General features: G+C 40.0%; 1 protein-coding gene across 4 annotated transcripts in view; it reads right to left on the minus strand.

Annotated features, from left to right (window-relative positions):
• COL8A1 (collagen type VIII alpha 1 chain) overlaps window positions 1-17289 on the minus strand; it is an 86356-nt gene that overhangs the window by 15408 nt on the left and 53659 nt on the right. For 3 of the 4 annotated variants that reach the window (XM_042810675.1, XM_042810677.1, XM_042810676.1), the window contains one exon: window positions 15424-15536. The exons of the other annotated variant lie outside the window; for it this stretch is intronic. The gene's annotated coding sequence lies outside the window, so the exon portion shown is untranslated. The remainder of the gene's footprint in view (window positions 1-15423; window positions 15537-17289) is intronic. 4 annotated transcript variants of the gene reach the window in all.

Raw genomic sequence — 17289 nt, forward strand, 5'->3', positions numbered from 1 at the left:
TAATCGACTTAGAGTCAGATTCTCTTCTCATGGAAACAAATATATTGTGTCCCCTCAACTTAAATTGCTTTGGATTTGACCCCTAAAATGCTATAAGATAGTATTTATTTCCTATATGCAATCCAGTGTGCTGTGGTTCAAAGGACTTGAAATTATTGTATCTATCACCTTGGAATAACCCAACCAAGAGCCAAGGGAGATCAAAGCCAAGCACTGGAGACTAAATACTATCACTTGCTTAAATCTCACAACTCTGCTCCAAGAGAAACAATACAGAATGTTCAGCATAACCGTTTGGACTCGTGATTGGTAACTGTGATACTAGTTAAAATGAAAGGTCATAAAAAATGTCTGCAATAGGAACTGGCACTTGCATTTCATGAGTACCATGGCCAGGATGGAAGACTGCACTGATGGTGGCAGGCTGAAGAACCTGATGCTACTAAACTTCTCCTTTGGAGCCAGTGGGGGCACCAGCCTCATGTTGACAGCATTACAAAGCAGAGGTGGGTTGGGAGCTACGCAGGAAAATAGGATTGAAGGGAGAAATTAAAGCCCTTTAGTCCATAGATGAAATTCAAATCTCTGATCAGAGACTGATTAGCTGTTGCCAAAGCTTTGAGACAAACTCTCTTGTGTCTTTGGTCCTCCGTGGCCTTCTGAACACCACTGCAGCTCACCATCACCTGCAGCTGGCTGGCTGGGTAGTGCCTCAGGGTAGAAAATGGGTGTGTTGGTGCCCTTTGTTGAAAGATAGAATTAAACCCCTCTGCTGCAGCCTGAGCAAGTGTGTGCTTGAGCTGCTGATGGCACCTCATGGTTTGAAGGAAAAATTTGGCATCCGCTTTTGAAAGAGGATTACGGGCTATGCATATGAAGGGACTTGAGCCCATGTGCAACCTTCACCAGAAGGCTCCTAAAACCACGAGAGAGCTAGGATTTAGGATGAAGTGCAATCTTCAGCTTTTCCTATTTGGCTGGCTTAGGCAGCTCTTCAAACAGTGGCTTTTGTGAATCCCCCTCTGAGGCACTTAACTCCTTTTCGCACATGCACGGAGTCCAGGCATCTAATTCAGGCATGTGGACTCCATTACAAGGCCAGATGCAAACATCCCTTCGTGGATTAGGATCTGAAAGATTTTAAATCCCATGTTGTCAATCAACTAAGGCGTCTTTTTTCCCTGCCTGGTCCTCCTTTTGTTTTAAAATCTGGATTTTTTTTCAGGCAGATACCTATTTCTTTAATTCATCTTGTATATTATTTAAAGGAATGGTTAAAGCATGTGCTAGCTCTTCCGGGGGTGATGCAGTTAACATAACAAAGACTGACTACAGAAGATCTACAGTTACAGAAATCATTGCACCTCAGTAAAAATCCTATTCTTCCCCACAAACTTTTTCCATCAGATTCTTACTGCTGAGCACTGGAGCAAAAGATTCACAGCAACCTCCAGGCCATGGCTTAACCAAATCCAAAATAAGTCCAGTAGGCAAATATTTCACTTGCAGGGAGGCAGCATTGGTTCTCCAAACAACGGAGTGTGGCTGTCAGCAGTCTTACAGGGACAGCTGGTTTGTTTTTGACTGTGACATGGGTCTAAGACATCCAGTCTAAGTTCGTTTTTTTGCTAGGTTGAGAAACTTGCTCAGATTTTCAGATGATAGCAGAAATCATTAATAGAAATACTTCTAAGGTACTTTGTGGAAGACTCGTGTAACTGTACAAGAACAATAGGTGCTATGAGGTACATAATTGTAGTCCATAGGCTTGGAGTTCGGTTAGAGAGCTGCTTTCTTAGGGCTGAGCTTTTTATCAAATTTACAAATTTTCCAATAAATTCAATAAAAGAATTGACAGGTTGGTTAGATCTTACAGGACTGAACTCAGCAGAACCATACTCACAGGCTGTGCTAATAGTTATCCATGTACTGATGTTTCCCAAATATGTATTTGCAGCTTTGTGAACCCTAGAAACCTTTGGCAAGCAGCGGTACTTAAGTAGAGTGAAATCTGGCCTGTGTGTAGAGCAGCATTACTTTGTTGCTAAAGTAATACTGGATGGCAAAATGCTTCTAGCTGAGGCAACCCTTAACAGTGTCTGGGGATGAAAGTCCCTGCCTGTAAATCCACGTGTGTATGCATAAAGATGAAAAGCGGTTAGAACAATAATGCAACAACAACAACAACACTAATAATAATAATAATAATAATAAAACTAAACTAAACACCAGAACCTCCAAAGTCAGCTTTGCTAGTATTACTGCATCTTTCCATTGTGTAGCATAACCATATTGCAGCACTGGCTGGCTGCAACCTGAAGAATGCCTGAAGGAAAGCTGGGCTGAGATCTGAGGGACAGAGGTGAAGTCATTTCTGAGCTCCTAGTGGTTTTGCTGAACTGTGCTTGCAGCTGAGGGGCAATCTAATCTCTTTCCTCTGAGAGCTCCTAGGTAGTGAGGGATTGCGGGCATCCCTATTTGCAGTGGATAGCTCTTTCTTTTTTCATCAGAGTTTTTTGAATGTAATGTTTCAGAGAGAGGATGGAAGGCAGAATTATAGTTTAGAGTTTTTCATCCCTTAAAACATTGTATGCAAAATGTACAAACTAGTGATAGAAGGCAATGCTGTTGCTTTTAAATGCAGATTTGGAAGGATCTGTAGAAGAAAGAAGTATGCTTCTCTTTTTCTTCTTTTTACCCTCAAGAGAAACCAGTCATAAAAATTGCCAAGAAAGTAAAGAAACGCATACACACAAAAACAGCCAAACAAAAGTCCCCCAGATTCAGCGTGCAGTATCTCATATTTTTTGTCAGTTTTATTTTTGCCTATTTAGGCTCTGGACTTGATTTTCTCCTAATGTACGCTTGTGCAAAACTCATAAATCACCTTTGGTAACTGCAGTTAACTTTTTCCCTGCCTCTCCTTTTCCCGAATTCCTTGTTTTATCTCTCTTTTATCTATGACTAATAGCTACACCTAGTTTCATCCTGACTTGTACTTGTATGTATTCCCCAAAGAAGGCAGTCTCCTAACACTGGTCAGTCAAAAATCATTTCCTTTTTTGATATAATATTAATGATCAGGTGCTTGGGCCTTCAGTTTGTAACAAAGTCCTTATCTTTATTAAATTTGACACTTACAATAAACTTGTCTTCAAAAGACTGAAACATGATAAATGATCCAGAGTGGAATTTGTGCTTTTTTCCTCTTCCTTCCACTTGCAGTAATCAGTATACTGAGACCACACAACACTATTCTACATTCACAGTATATTGATAAATGGCGGAAGAGAAGATAAACCTACTTATCTTTCCTTTGGAAATGCAAACTTATTAACACAGTATTGTTGAAGAACTTTCCTGGCTAGTAGTCCTGGCTTGTGTCTTATCAGTTCCCATGCATCAAGTACATTGGCAAATATGTAGATGTATATATAAATACATATAAATGTGTGTTAAAAAAAAAGAGGAATAAGATTTCCTAGAGTTCAGTAATTTATGCCTGTACAGCAGTAAAGCAAACCCCATATGATCTGTAACAGATTTTTCTCGAGTGACTTGATTAATCACTTCCATGTGGCAGCTAGCAACATTAGAAGCTTGTGAAATTCAGCAGCCAGGGAACTGGTCACTTGTGCAGATTGGCAAGTTGACATTTATAGACAACTCCATTATTTTTTTAATGTGAGCTATAACTTGTATCAAACTCAATAGTTTTTAGATATTTTCATATGGCCCTCAAACTATACACTTAAATACCCAGGCAGTTAGCCATGCATTTCACCATAGCTTGTCTTTCTTGATCAAGCAAAACTACGAGAAATTTGCTCAATTAGGAACTGAAGAATTTGGCTGTTTTACTAAATTCTTGGCAGTAGGCAAAATCTGGCCTTTCCAACAATAAGTGCCAGTGCAAAATATTTTGGCGAGGAACAAATGTTGAATTAGATCTACAAAATTCCCATTTTCAGGCAGTAAAATAGGAATCACTCTGGTTTAAATTAGCTAAAGGACTCCCAGACCCCAGTCTACTGTTGCGCAGTGAACAGGTATCCACTTCTGGCCCTTGCTTTATGGTGGCATGTTGATTGCAGAGAGGTAATTCCTGCATACATGCAGAATAACCAACATCACTGAATCCGGATATTTCCCTAGATGAATTTACTGATAGTGATGATATTATGCCAATTAGGACACTTAACTGAATCATGAATCATAGAATCATAGAACCAATCATAGAATCATAAAATCCTAGAATGGCCCTGGGTGGAAGGGACCTCATGGATCATCACCCCGCCCCCCACCACAGACAGGGCCACCAAAATCCACATTTAATACTATAACAGGCTGCCCAGGGCCCCATCCAACTTGGCCTTGATGTTGAATCAATTGGATGTCACAGATGAACGTTATTTGCCTAGTGTCTCTGAGCTAAAAGAAAAACTTCCTAAGATAGAAGAGTTGCAAGATAAGTGGAGGAAAGCCTTCCTTTTGATCTTCCTTCCTTCCTTCCTGTCTTCCTGTCTTTCTCTCTTTGTCTTTCTTTTTTAAGGAAGTGTTTTTTCTTCTTATCATTTGTTTCATCTATTCAAAACTATCCCAAAATCTTCCTGGAAACAGGGCTGAAGATGTCATGAGAACAGACATTATTTCATATATCTGGTATCTTTTACTATTATTATTATTATTTTTTGACTGGCAATGAAGATCCCCTTTAATTAAATGAAAGCAGTCTTTTAGTGTCTGTTGATGTACAATCCTACAGGCAGTAGGAGAAGGAGGGAACAAAACGTAAAGTAAACCTATAAATTCAATTAAAATGCATACTTATGTTCAGACTTGACTATTGTTTTACAAGGAACTCCCTAGAAAACGAGTGCATGGATCCCATTTCCTGCAGGAGTTTGCTTAAAGCACTCATGGAACTGACGCACTGTACTTAAAGATTTCTAGTTTAGCAAGGAACAGGGCTGTAAATGTTCTGCCCGTATCATTCACCATGGCTTTGCTGATGCTGTCAGCCAGCCCACTTCATACCTGCGGAAAGGACTACTTCTCTTTGGCCTGCTAGAGAGCTCTGCAGGCCAAGTGCCAACACTGCAATCAGCTCTATAAATCTAGATTATTTGTGCTGGAATTTCTTTTGCCATTGTGATGAAGAAATTATTGAGTTGCAGGACTCCACCAGTACATATGAAGCTCATTGAATCTTATTCTCTAACGAAAGCATTATTTCGTAAATGGAAAAAAAGTATAAATGTAAGCAGATACATGTGGTTTTGATATTTGGACCCATTTAATTATATCATTAGTTTTGCCAAATAACATGACACGGACAAGTTAGATGTTAGTCTTTTTTATAATTTAACCCAAGTGATCACGTATATTGTGTGCTGGCTACGCACAGTATTGTGTTTGATCATTGTCCAACCCAAGAAAATTGGTGCATGAGGGGACCAAGGTCTTTGAAACGTGTTGAACTCATTACAAAGACACTTCAAACTTTCTCATTGTTCAGTCTTGTTCACTCTTGGTGATGATGCCTCACTGACTGAAAGCAATAAAGCAATGGTCCTAAATTGAGTTAGTTTGGAAGGAAATGCAGTGGTGCCACACTTTTCCCTTGTAATATTGTATAGAAGATTCTTAATGAAATTAGAAGGCTACCTTGTTCTAAAACACACATCCATAGCCTTGCTCAGCTGTGTGCTGCCAAAGCACAACTGTAGAAATGAGCTGAGGTGGCAGAGTTCAGGTCCTGAAAAGCCAATTTGTTTTTGTGTTTCTTTTTTTACTTCAAGTATAACACAGCTGCTATCCCTGAATGTGAGGCTGGTGCTCTGAATCAAAATGGTGAAACAAGCACATGCTGAGTCTTCTGACTCTTTCTTTGCAACAGTGGGAAAGAGGGGAAGGGATTAGAAAATGATAATTTAAAACTGTGATAATTGTTGCTGTCTCCTAATAGGAAAAACTGCCCCTTGAAAAGTAAGTAAATACCTGGTTGTTATTTTTTTTCCCTCTGAACTCTTAAAGACAGACTTAGATGTGCCAGAATCTCTGGAAAAGACAAAAGGTGGATTATACACTGTCTAATATTGCTGAATTAGAGAATGGGTTGACCCCTGCCTCTGGGAAAAATGACTACACAGGACTTGACTCCTATTTGCTTGGTCACATCACAGCACGATGGCATGAGTGGCAAAACTTGGCTGTGAGCCCCAGGCTGATCTGTCCAGACACCATTGCTCAAGCTGGCGACTCAGACTGTAACACAACTAGAGGATTTAAAGTATATGTGTAAGGCTGTTCAAAACTACCTCTCTGATCCTGGGCAAGTTGCTCAGAGTATCATTTTTTAATTTAATTGTGGAAAAGGCAGACCTAACCCACCAGCCTCCACTCTGTCTGCATGTGTATATACATTGCCTGGTATTTATCTCCAGTTCTGACTTTTTTTGCATGGTCCAACCTGTACTGAACATCAAGGTGCTGCAACCTGGCTGCCTGGTGGTACCCACACTACTTGTTTTAGAATTGAACTTAAGCTTTGATACCTCTGCAATATGCTGTAGATTCTCCTGGGCTGCAGTACGGGTATTGCCATATGTTCTGTGGCAATATTCTCTTGTTCCTCATTTGCAGAATGGTTCTGACACTCTTTACTTACTCTGAAAATCATTTTAATGAGAACTAGAGTGATTAATCAGCCTTTTCTTATCATTCTCTTGTTTGCCTGCATCTAACACGTTTATGCAGAGAAGAAACTTGTGTTGGCAGTAAGCTCGTTCATATACTACATTGTTTCTTGGTCTCTGCGAACCTTTGACTTGAAATAAAACCACACAGAGACCACAAGCCACATTTGATGAGCAGACACATTGATTCAGGTTCTCTTCAGCGCTATGAGACCTGAAAGTATAAAGTTCCTCAAAATATATTTGTCAAGAAGATGAGCGTTCAAGATAAACAATGTAGTAGAGGCCAAAAGAGAAATTAAAACAGGACATTCCACCCATATGGCTTGCTTAAACAAAGTCAGATGGATTTGTCTCTTGGTATCCCAGGACTGGAGCTGCTTTTTAAGTTTAATTTTATTTCATACTAGATGCTGCATTTTTGCTGCCTTTTTTCTAGCCTTACTACTGTATGTGCCATATTGTCATATTGCATATTCTATTTGGTTCATGCAAACTGGACACTGTATTTGCAGTTAATATGGCCCTGTAGGTGCTAGCCACAGTTTTCCTTAAACCTTCACTGTATTGCTCAGGTTCCATATGCTATTGCTGCTTCTGCATTCATTGACTGGTCTGGGTAAATGCAATTGTTTTTATGCTCTCATCCCTCACCACGAGTACTCCCCTTGTGCCTTTAATTACATTGGCTTTCAGGATTGTTTGCCTTTGCTATCTTAAAGGGACACATTTCTTTGTCTCCATGTTATCATTTATCCTGGGTTGGATCGTTGTTTTGTATGTTTTGGAGCCTCCTGAAATTGTCTTGCTTTTGTACATTAACTATTAACCCTGGCTTTAAAGCCACGAAAGTAAGTTTTTAATTTTTTTTTTTTTTTTTTTTTTTTTTAAAGCAGAAATGAGCCATTTGATCTTTTTCCAGAAATGCTTGAGTCCCATCTGGCTGCCCCCACCTCAAAGCTCAGCTGTTTGCTATGCATTAAGGGCAAGGTAGTGCAAATGAAAGTGAAAGAGTGAAAAAAGAGCTAAAAGGGATGGTGGAAAGGGGCCTCTGAAAGCAGTGGAAAGGTTGGCACTTGCACAGTTGTCCAAAGGGTATGCTGTTATTCCTAAGGACAAGGTACTGTGTCTACAGCTGTCATTTGGCGCATTTTTCTTTTTGGCACCACAGCCACACGCTGGTGTAGAGCTAGGCTTAAAGCAATACCGGATGGAGCAGCTCAGAGACAGCCAGTTGGTGTGAGCAGTGTTGCCTTTGTAAGCCTTGCATCGAGTTCTATTTGATTCCCTGTGGCAATCTTTAGAAGACGAAATGGAATTGATGTTTGAAACTCATTTTCTATGATTTCTCTAATGCAGGTTCAGATACAGTCACCATAACTAATCTGTGGCAGTAATCAGAGGATCAGATGTTTACGAATCCTTATTTGTAACCAAGATAAAAAAACGGATAGTTAGCAAATACGTTTATAATATCAAGCCCAGTGAATCTCAAATGCTTCAGCAGTGCATCTGAAGGTCAAATCAATGCGTACATATTTAGCTACTGATGTGTACTACTGCCAGTTTGATTCTTTGCTGGAGGAAGCTTTGAGCAGTATTGGAAATGCAGCTGCTTTTCCTGGGGAGTCAAAGCTCTGAGAGCTCAGATGGCTCCTTACTGAAGCTGCCCCTTGGTGGCGTGAGCGATCCACTCGAGCACAGGTACAGCCCTGGCAGTTGCATGACATTATTTTTAAAGCAAAATAATAAAGACGTATTCTCCTAATTGTCCTTTATTTGGGTGCTACTGGTGTCATGGCTACATCTTCACATAGTGTTTGCTGGGATGCAGCTGTGTTATACTGCCTTCAAGCCAGAACTATCATGTTATGATTAATGAGAGACAGCTACTTCAAAACAGCATATTCCTGGCATTGGCCAGGGCAAAGCTGAGCCTTAACAAATAGAGTCATAGAATCGTTTAGGTTGGAAAAGATCCTCAAGACCATCAGGTCAAACCACCAACATAACATTGCCAAGCCCATCACTAAATTGTGTCCCTTAGTGCCATGTCTGTGTGTCTCTTAAATACCTCCAGGGATCATGACTCCACCATTTCTCTGGGCAGCCCTTGCTAATGCCTGACCACCCTTTCTATAAAGAAATTCTTCCTAATGTCTCATCTAAACCTTCCCTGTGGCAACCTGAGGTAATTTCCTTACATCCTATCACTTGTTACCTGAGAAAAGAGACTCATTTTTCCCTTTCAGTCCCTTCTGGCTTTCTGTCTTTTAGTCTTTGTTTAGTTTTTCCGACACTATCTCTTGTTCATCTGAAGGCAAGGGGCTTTGTTTTCTGTCTAACCCAGAAGTGGATTGTGGTGGAATGTGCTCTGCTTTGAGCTGGAAGAAAGTGTTGAACAGCAACCCTTTGATCTTAATCTTTTCATATTTAGGGAAGAAAGAAAATGAATTTTGAGAGTGTCTGCGGTTCCTTTGCAGTTATACTTCCTATTTAGGAGTTATATTCATTCCTGTCTAGGTTTAAGCACACATAAAAGGGTGTTTGTATCCTGCACTTGACCATGGTAGGAGGAGGCAACATTATGCTGTGTGTTTAGGTGTTTATTCTGCTCCATTCCCTATTACTAAATCTAACGGCAAAATTCTTGATCTGTAGGTAGAAAGTGAGGGAGGAGAGGAAATAAAAAAGAAGGAGAAGTCAAGGAAAAGGGCCTGGAGAGATCTTCTACATTTAGCTCCCCACAGCCATTGAACACTTGTGTGGCAGTACTGCTCTTGTAAGCCATGTGGAAGAAACAACTGGTGCAGTGAAGAAAATCCAGTGAAGGAAATCGACAGTGAAGGAAATCAACAACAAAATATGGTTTGGACTGTGTTTAGTAGCAGCTAGAACAGTTTTTCCTGAGCTTGCAGGAAAAGGTTCTCAGAGCAGCCAGGCAGCTGGGGCTGGAAGCAGGTCTCCCCTAATGCTGTCAGCAATGGCAGGGAAACCCCCAGGTGCCTCTCTGCACCTGTAGGCACAACAAAGGCTCGAGTGGTTGGCTTTTGTAACGTGCACAGCAACATCCCACTGTATAATTGCTAAGATTCATGTGGGGTTACAAAGATAGGGACACAAAGTAAAAGTCTCTTTGAAAGGCTGAATGAACTACTGTACAAAAAATTGAGCCAATACAGTATTGCCTACTGTCCTGTTTTTACTATTTAATCCTATTTGCTCTCCTAAGGTATCTCTGGATATTCCATTGCCCACGAGATGAACTCAAAAACGGGATGAATATAATTTTTTTTTCTAATTTGTTGCTTCAGCAATGCAGGGCTGAGATGACGGAAGCAGCAGTTCTACAAAAAAGCAGTGATTGCACTCAATTCCTAGCTACAGAGGAAGAGTAGTAAAACTCTTCTTTAGTCTTCTGAGGTTACGTACCTCCAGCAAAACAGACTTCACTTCATTTAAGTTTAATTGAGACCAGGAAATAAAAATGTCACCATTAGTATTTCACAGGCCAGAGCTAAGCTTTTCCTAGAGGAGATGTTGTTATATGTGACAAAACCCAAAAGAGAATGAATTGGGGCAAAAATTATAGAATACATTGGACTCCTCCAAGTCTTCTTTGTTTCAGTTACAGACTGTAGAAGGTTTCTCATAAAGCATTTGACACTGTAATGTGACCATGCACTGGGTGAAAGAAGAGGAATATCACCTTTTAAGAGTTAACATTTTCTGACTCTTCTTCCCCATGCTAAATTCAATACTGCATTTAGAACTGCGGGCCACTTGGATTAACTGAAGCAGGGTAAGCTCTTTAGATTATCAAATGTCACATGAAAAAAGACCAGGAAATCTGGGCATGAGTATGTGTTAATGCTTTACTAGGGTGGCATGTCCTCAAATAATAGTAGACAGAGCTTCCTGTGTTCTTTCAGGCTGAGCTGAGATGCCAAGTATACAAAATTGGAAGCTGTCTATCAGGGTGGTTATTTGTTTGGTTTTTTTTTTTCTTCTTTTTTTTCTTTTTTTTTTCATTTGCCTCATACAGACAGCAGAGACAAAATACCAAAAATGCCTGAAATCCTTATGACCTTCCACTGCAAACTGAGAACTTTGTCCAGTAAGCTCAAATTTCTATTTACTCTGTCAGCACTGTCTCCACACTGTTGCTTTTTTTCTGTCTTCCCAGTTTATCATGTGCTGGGAGACAGCTTCACGGGCACTGGGCAGGAGGGGGAGCCTGAGCACATTCCAAATCCCTTGCAGGTTCAAAATACTAAGTCTCTGTGCTGTGGGTTGCTTAAAAATACCCATAGTGCAAGCAAGTCAGCATGCAAGCAAGTATTCTGCAGCCATCAGCTGGCATGGCTCACATTTCCATGTTGTGTGCTGATGCCATAGTGCTCCCTAGCTGGCCCCATTTACACTGTCTCCCATTTATGCCAGAAATACTCAGGCTACTATGGAGTAAATGGTCCAGAAATGTGTCCAGTAAACTCCTGCGTCAGCTTCTCAACTAAAACATCCCTGATTTCAGCATTGTGCTCTGGTATTCCTCCATTCCTGGTAAAGTAGAAAGTGTTCCTATGGAATACAGCTGTTACCTATAATATTAGACACTGTGTATCTATTGCAATTCAGAAAAGATAAGGATACCCATAACCTTTTATTGAAATAAAACCCAGCAGCTACATTGAACTCCTTTGAAACTAAACAGAAAATTGAAGTGTACAGCAAGTATTTTAGCTGACGATTCACTTACCAACCTGATATATTTGTGAGCTAACTACTAACTGGGTATTCTTTGTGACTGTATTTCAAGTTTTACTTTGTACTGTGGTAGTGTTCTCTGAACTTTGCAAGGCAAAATTACTGCATCTAAACCCTCTGGGTCTAGAAAAAAGGACAAAAATGTGACATTTCTGGAGAGACTCATGCACAGAAAATGCATTGGTGTTTCCTAAAGAAACTCGGCGAGTCCAGAAGGAATTGCTGCATTGACCAATCATGCTAATGAGGCTTTTGAAAGAAGGAGGTGTGCTTAGTGCTACTTATCTCTGGACATAGAATCTATGGGAAAACATGTGGAATATGTTTGCAACGTGATGACTGCAGCTATATGTTCTATATGTTGGTGTTACTGAACTATCTGTTATCAAACCACACACTTCAGCACATAGGAGGATTTATGCTTACTGCAAAGCCCATTAAAAGACTTGCAGATTCCCAAATCAGACAGACGTTGCCTTCTGTATCTTGCTGTTATCAGGATAAAAAAGTGCCTTTTTTCTGGCTAAGCACATTGGTTTGGCTGATTCTCCTCACATGGCAAAGAGGCAACAAAACATTAATGGCAAGTTTGTCTCCACGGACCAGAAGTGAGCTTGTCTGTGTGTGCACATGTGAGGTGGGCTGGGGAGCTGGGCCTGGAGTGGCAGAGAATTTGCAGAGCAGCTGGTCCTATGGGCTCTGCTTTGCACAGCCTGGGATCATAAACCTATCATCATGGTTGCTAACAGCAAGCAGGAGGTATCTGTGGAATCACCCGAAATGGAATGATTTGTGGAGGCAAGTTCATCTCGTCATTTTTCTGTGCTCACAGTACCAGAGCTTATTGTGTCAGTTATCACTACTAAAGCCCAAAAGAAGCCCCTCTTGTTCAAAATGCAGACAAAAGCAACCCTTGGATATATGCACAATAATGTTTGGATTAGTTAAAGAAACCACATTTGCCAATAGGAAAAGAGAAGGAAATTTCTAAGCTATTGAATAACACTGCTATGCTTGGAAGAGATTTTTTCTTTTGTAATTCCCTTTTAATTTCCTCCCATCAGAACTGCTGGGAGGAATCCGAAGCTAGGTTTTCTGGAGTGACAAAAGGAGCTGGGCCACTGACTTCTGCTGAAAAATCAATGGACCTGAAAATGTAAGATAACATTTTCATAAACGCATGAAGGATTTGAGGTTTAAATTCCTTAAAACTCTCTAGGACTTCCAACTCCCCAAGTCAGACAAGGGAAAAGGATTATCAGCAAACTAATCCTTGTTAGCACATATGTGGAGATTGCATGGAGGAACGTGGAGCACAAGAAAATGAGGAGGAATCTGAGGACACAGAAGAAGATGGTGTTCATAAGATTTAAACATGGAAGCGTAAAAGGCAACAGGAGAAAGGACAAAGAGAAAGAACATCAAAATATACAAACTGAGATGTTAATTTCAATCACTTAGATTTTCCTTTGATTTCTAGATCAGACCTCAGTAAGACCACATAAAATTGAATAACTTCATCATCTGACTCAGTGCCTACAAATTCAGCACAATGCATTTCTTCAGTCTCCTTCTTGATCAGATTATGAAGTGTCTGAAGTTAAACTGAACCATGCATTCTGGTAACCTTTCAGAATAGTTTTATTTTCTTCATTTCGATTGTCTTTTTTCAATTTAAAAATATTATTCAAATACCACATTTGGATGGGTAGTGACTACCATGACACTGTGTAGAAAACCAAAGCAATTTGAAGCAAGCTAGACATTCTGAGTGCATTTTTAAAATACCTTATTGCTTAAATAAAATAAACTTAAATCCCTTAGTCTAGCAATTACTTTCAGATGTCTGATTGTTTATTTTTGAAGAACTGTCATATCAGCCATATAGAACTGGCAAGCCCTAGTTTTATATGTTCACAAGCTTTCTCTAACAGCTGCTCCCTGCCTTACATTGGGAACTACGTACTCATCTTCATTGTCTCTTGTATTTATCTTAATTTTGCTGCATTTTGTTTTATTGGAGGAAAAACTTAGCAGAGCTGTTTGTGGCAGGGTTTAGTTACAGGAAACCCAAAAGCTAAGCCCCAGTTTCAGCTGAGACAATTAGACTGTTGATTTTGGTAGGAGCTCAGGACTTCTATTGGACCCAAATGCCTTTCAAGTCTAATTGCCAGTTGATGCTCAAGTCTGAAAATTTTCTGTATTCTCACTACAGATCTGGGGCTTTGTTTCCTTTTAATGTGAGGGATATTTCTATCCAGATCTGAATGTTTTGCTGAAATTCTTCTCTATTCACTGGAATAGGTTAAAAAGAAAAGAAGGAGGAAATTACATTTTCCAGAACTTTCAACCTTTCCCTAGTTCTCTCTTTTTTTGATTCTCTGTGCCTTGAAATCTCTGCGGTGTAGAGGATGGTTGTTTTTTTTTTTTTTTCTGAAAGCAATTTTGCCGTGCATGAAAAGTAGCACGTACTAATTTGCAATGATTGAGTTAACCATTGCTTTTTACTGCCTGGTACATGTATTTAGTAGCCCATATTCCTATTTCACCAGCTGTAGGTGAAGGATTCTGAGGTAGTGAGCAAATGGTACATTTTTAAAAGTGATCAATATGATAATATAATGCTGGATAATTTCTCTCTTAACCTTTGAAGTAAACTAGTAATAAAGGCAGTTTTCTCACAGAATGTTTTAATCAGCTGCTACATAACCCTCACAACCAAGTTATCAAAATCTACTGCCATTCTTGGATGGATGTTTTATTGCTAGGTGGATTGGGCTCTAAAACTTTCTTATAGATGCTCTGGGACAATTTAAATAGTAGCAGGAAAGTATTTTGTACTCTATAACATTTGTGGGTTGGAGCCTTGGGCTGTATGGTTTCTTTTTTTTTCTCCTTTTTTCTTTTTTTTTATGTATTATACCAGTTTAGCACCTTGCCTAGGGCCGGTCCCAGGATCCTCACCACATGGTGCGGATCCCATGGCCGGCTCCAAGAGCTGTCAGGCACCTGGCATTAGACAGCCTGGCCCTGGGCCAGCCCACCCCAGTGCCTGGAGAGGCCATGTTCGTAGGGACCCATGCGTTTCCTTTCAGACATATCCTGCAGGATTACTCTGCAAGACAGACAAACGACAGAACGAGGCGCTCATCTTCCCAAGGAGGCATTCAAAATGTCTGAGTAACTTTTTGATTAATTCTTAGCTTTTGGATGCTTTTAATTAGCCATCTATAAACCAAAACAGAGCGCAGGACACTACTGCAATGTAATTTGTTAAGCAATAATGCATTTTTTCTTCCAAAAGTCACACTTGATAACAAACAATAGTCATAGGCTTAAGATGACTGTGGATACTATGAGCTAATGTCTAGTTGTCAGAAACTTTTCCATTAGGCTTAAAATGATGTTTAACATACTCCTCCCGTTATTGAGCTAAAGGACACATTGTATTAAACACGGATTTCCAAATGAAATGCTGTTTGTCTTCGCATACACATACGTAAAGATGCAGACACATGTACATATGTATTTTGGCTATCAAAAGTATACCAGTAGCATAGTTCACCCTATTCCCAGGACAGAATGTTTTCTTGCCATCACCTGTTAATTAAACCCATTCTTAATCTTAATTGACTGTAAAAAAATTTTAAACAAAGTCCTTTAAACACAAAATGCCAAAATTACATGTTCTTTCCTATTAAACTTCAGAGAATGTCTGAAACAGTAGATCTTTTAATTATCTAGGAAAAAAACATGCTGCTGACGATAATCACCAAAATATGCGTACCATATATTTTTCTACTTAAAATTCAAAACCTTTGGTTTATAACAAACATTTGAGTAATTTATCAAATCCTACTTCATGCTAGCTTTAAGTCAACTTCAGTTTTAAGCCTTTGCGCTTTGGTTTTGGCATTATGCACAACTCATTCAGCATTTCAAAGCTGTATATACTTACATTCAGATTTCAGGAAAGGGCAGAAGGACAGGTTGTTTGCTTTTCACTGTAAGAGACCTAGATTTCCTGTTTGTGTAAGGCCCGTTGTTATTTTGTTGATTTTAAGATGGTCCCTAGAGGGAAAAGAAAGCTTATAAGAAATGTAGGAGCACACTGGCCTTCTTTTGCAGAAATACTGAGGAATTTTGCCCAAGATTTTTAAACATAGCGGCTTAGCATGGTCTCTTAATTCCATATTCAGACTTCTTAATTCAAGATCTGTTCAGAAGTATGACAACCTGGCAGTTCATTCACTTTAGGAAGCCTTTTAAGTGCATGCAAAAACTGATGTAGCAATTTGAATATAGAATGAAAATTCTAAAGTCAGATATTCTTGTTGGCAATTCTGTAATAAATCAAAGCTTGGGTCTGGACTTCAGGAAAAGTTCCTTGAGTCTTGTTTCCACCCTTCTGGAGTGTAACTTTTTCAGATTATTAGGTACAAAATTATCCATTTGAAGGATTGCTGAAAAACATTTACTTATTCTCATCTTTCTCCACGTGTATTTCCCCCACAAAAATGTACGTACAAATAATGTCTTGCAATCATTGGCCCCTGAGAGGCTTGGACTGATAGGAAGTGCTTGGGACCGCCATACACACTCCTAAGCATCACTGAACTTGAAATGTAAAGGTGTTAACAAGTGAAGCCACAGGCAATACTAGCATCCTACATAAAAATGAACTATACCTATCTGTTTTATAGGCTAATCCCTCTCACACAGCCACTACCACATCATGCACACTTCACCTAACTGCATCCCATTGGCATGGCTGAGAAGACAGTGGTTTGGTGGACTCAGCTGCCACCTGGATGTTCACGATTTGGTCTGAACCCTGAATTCTGGAGATGTTGTGCTGCTACTTATGTTAGAGTACATACATAAGTGCTTTGCTGGATCAGGACAAGAGAGAGCCCAGTGCCTGTTCGTGTACCCCTGCCCTGTGCTGCTGACAGTACGCTCCATTTGCTGCTCAATGTTCATCATGCACTAACACCCAGACAACAAGAAAAGCAGCTCTTTGATAAGCAGGGTAGTACTTTTCACACACTGATTGGACTTGTGGTTGAAATTTTAAGTATTTGGCCTAAGATCTTCCTGGCCTGTGTTTTGCCTCTCCAAAGTTACTGGTTTCCTTAGTAGACAGAGTAGCTCCAGAGAGCCATGTACCCAAAGGTCTCTCTCAATTTACTTGAAGCATTTTATCAGCCAGGACAAAATGAAAACTCAAGAGTAGAAGCTCTCAACCTTTGTTCAGCTGAACTCCCACAGTGCTGCCTGCCCCAGGACCTTGTGTGCTCCAGGAGCTGAGCCCCAGATGGCCCATCCATCACCAACATGCATTAACCTTAGAAGAATAGAGCATCTGGAAAGGGAAGACAGTCAAGAAGCAATACTGAATTTACAAAGGAAACCTGCAGGTAGTTTGACTGTTTTACCTCAGATTTATTCCTGTCCATTTGAGCTGGAGGAAGAAATGTGCATCTGGCATCTTTCCTGAGAGGATTCTACAGCCTGGAGAGTAGAAATGGCCAGTTTCATTGCCACTTGCTTCCTAGTTTAATGAACAGTGGCTTTTAATTGTCTATCTGGCCAAACAGGTCTTTTCCTTTAAGCAATGATTCAGTAACTCAGACAACATCTATACCCATTCATCACCTACAGAGATGGCCCTCGGCTCCAAAATTTGGCTCTGGACACGAACTTTTCCACAGCTTGCAGGTGTTTAGGTTTGGGCTCTGGCTCAGCTTCTTGCATGGATGAAGGAAAGTCATGAATTCGGAGGTAGCTTTTAATAGTTAACAAAGTGGAGAGCTGCCAGACT

This window comes from Centrocercus urophasianus, unplaced genomic scaffold, assembly GCF_019232065.1.
Source record: "Centrocercus urophasianus isolate 14NV4802_14NV808 unplaced genomic scaffold, USGS_Curo_1.0 seq_12, whole genome shotgun sequence".
Lineage (NCBI taxonomy): Eukaryota > Metazoa > Chordata > Aves > Galliformes > Phasianidae > Centrocercus > Centrocercus urophasianus.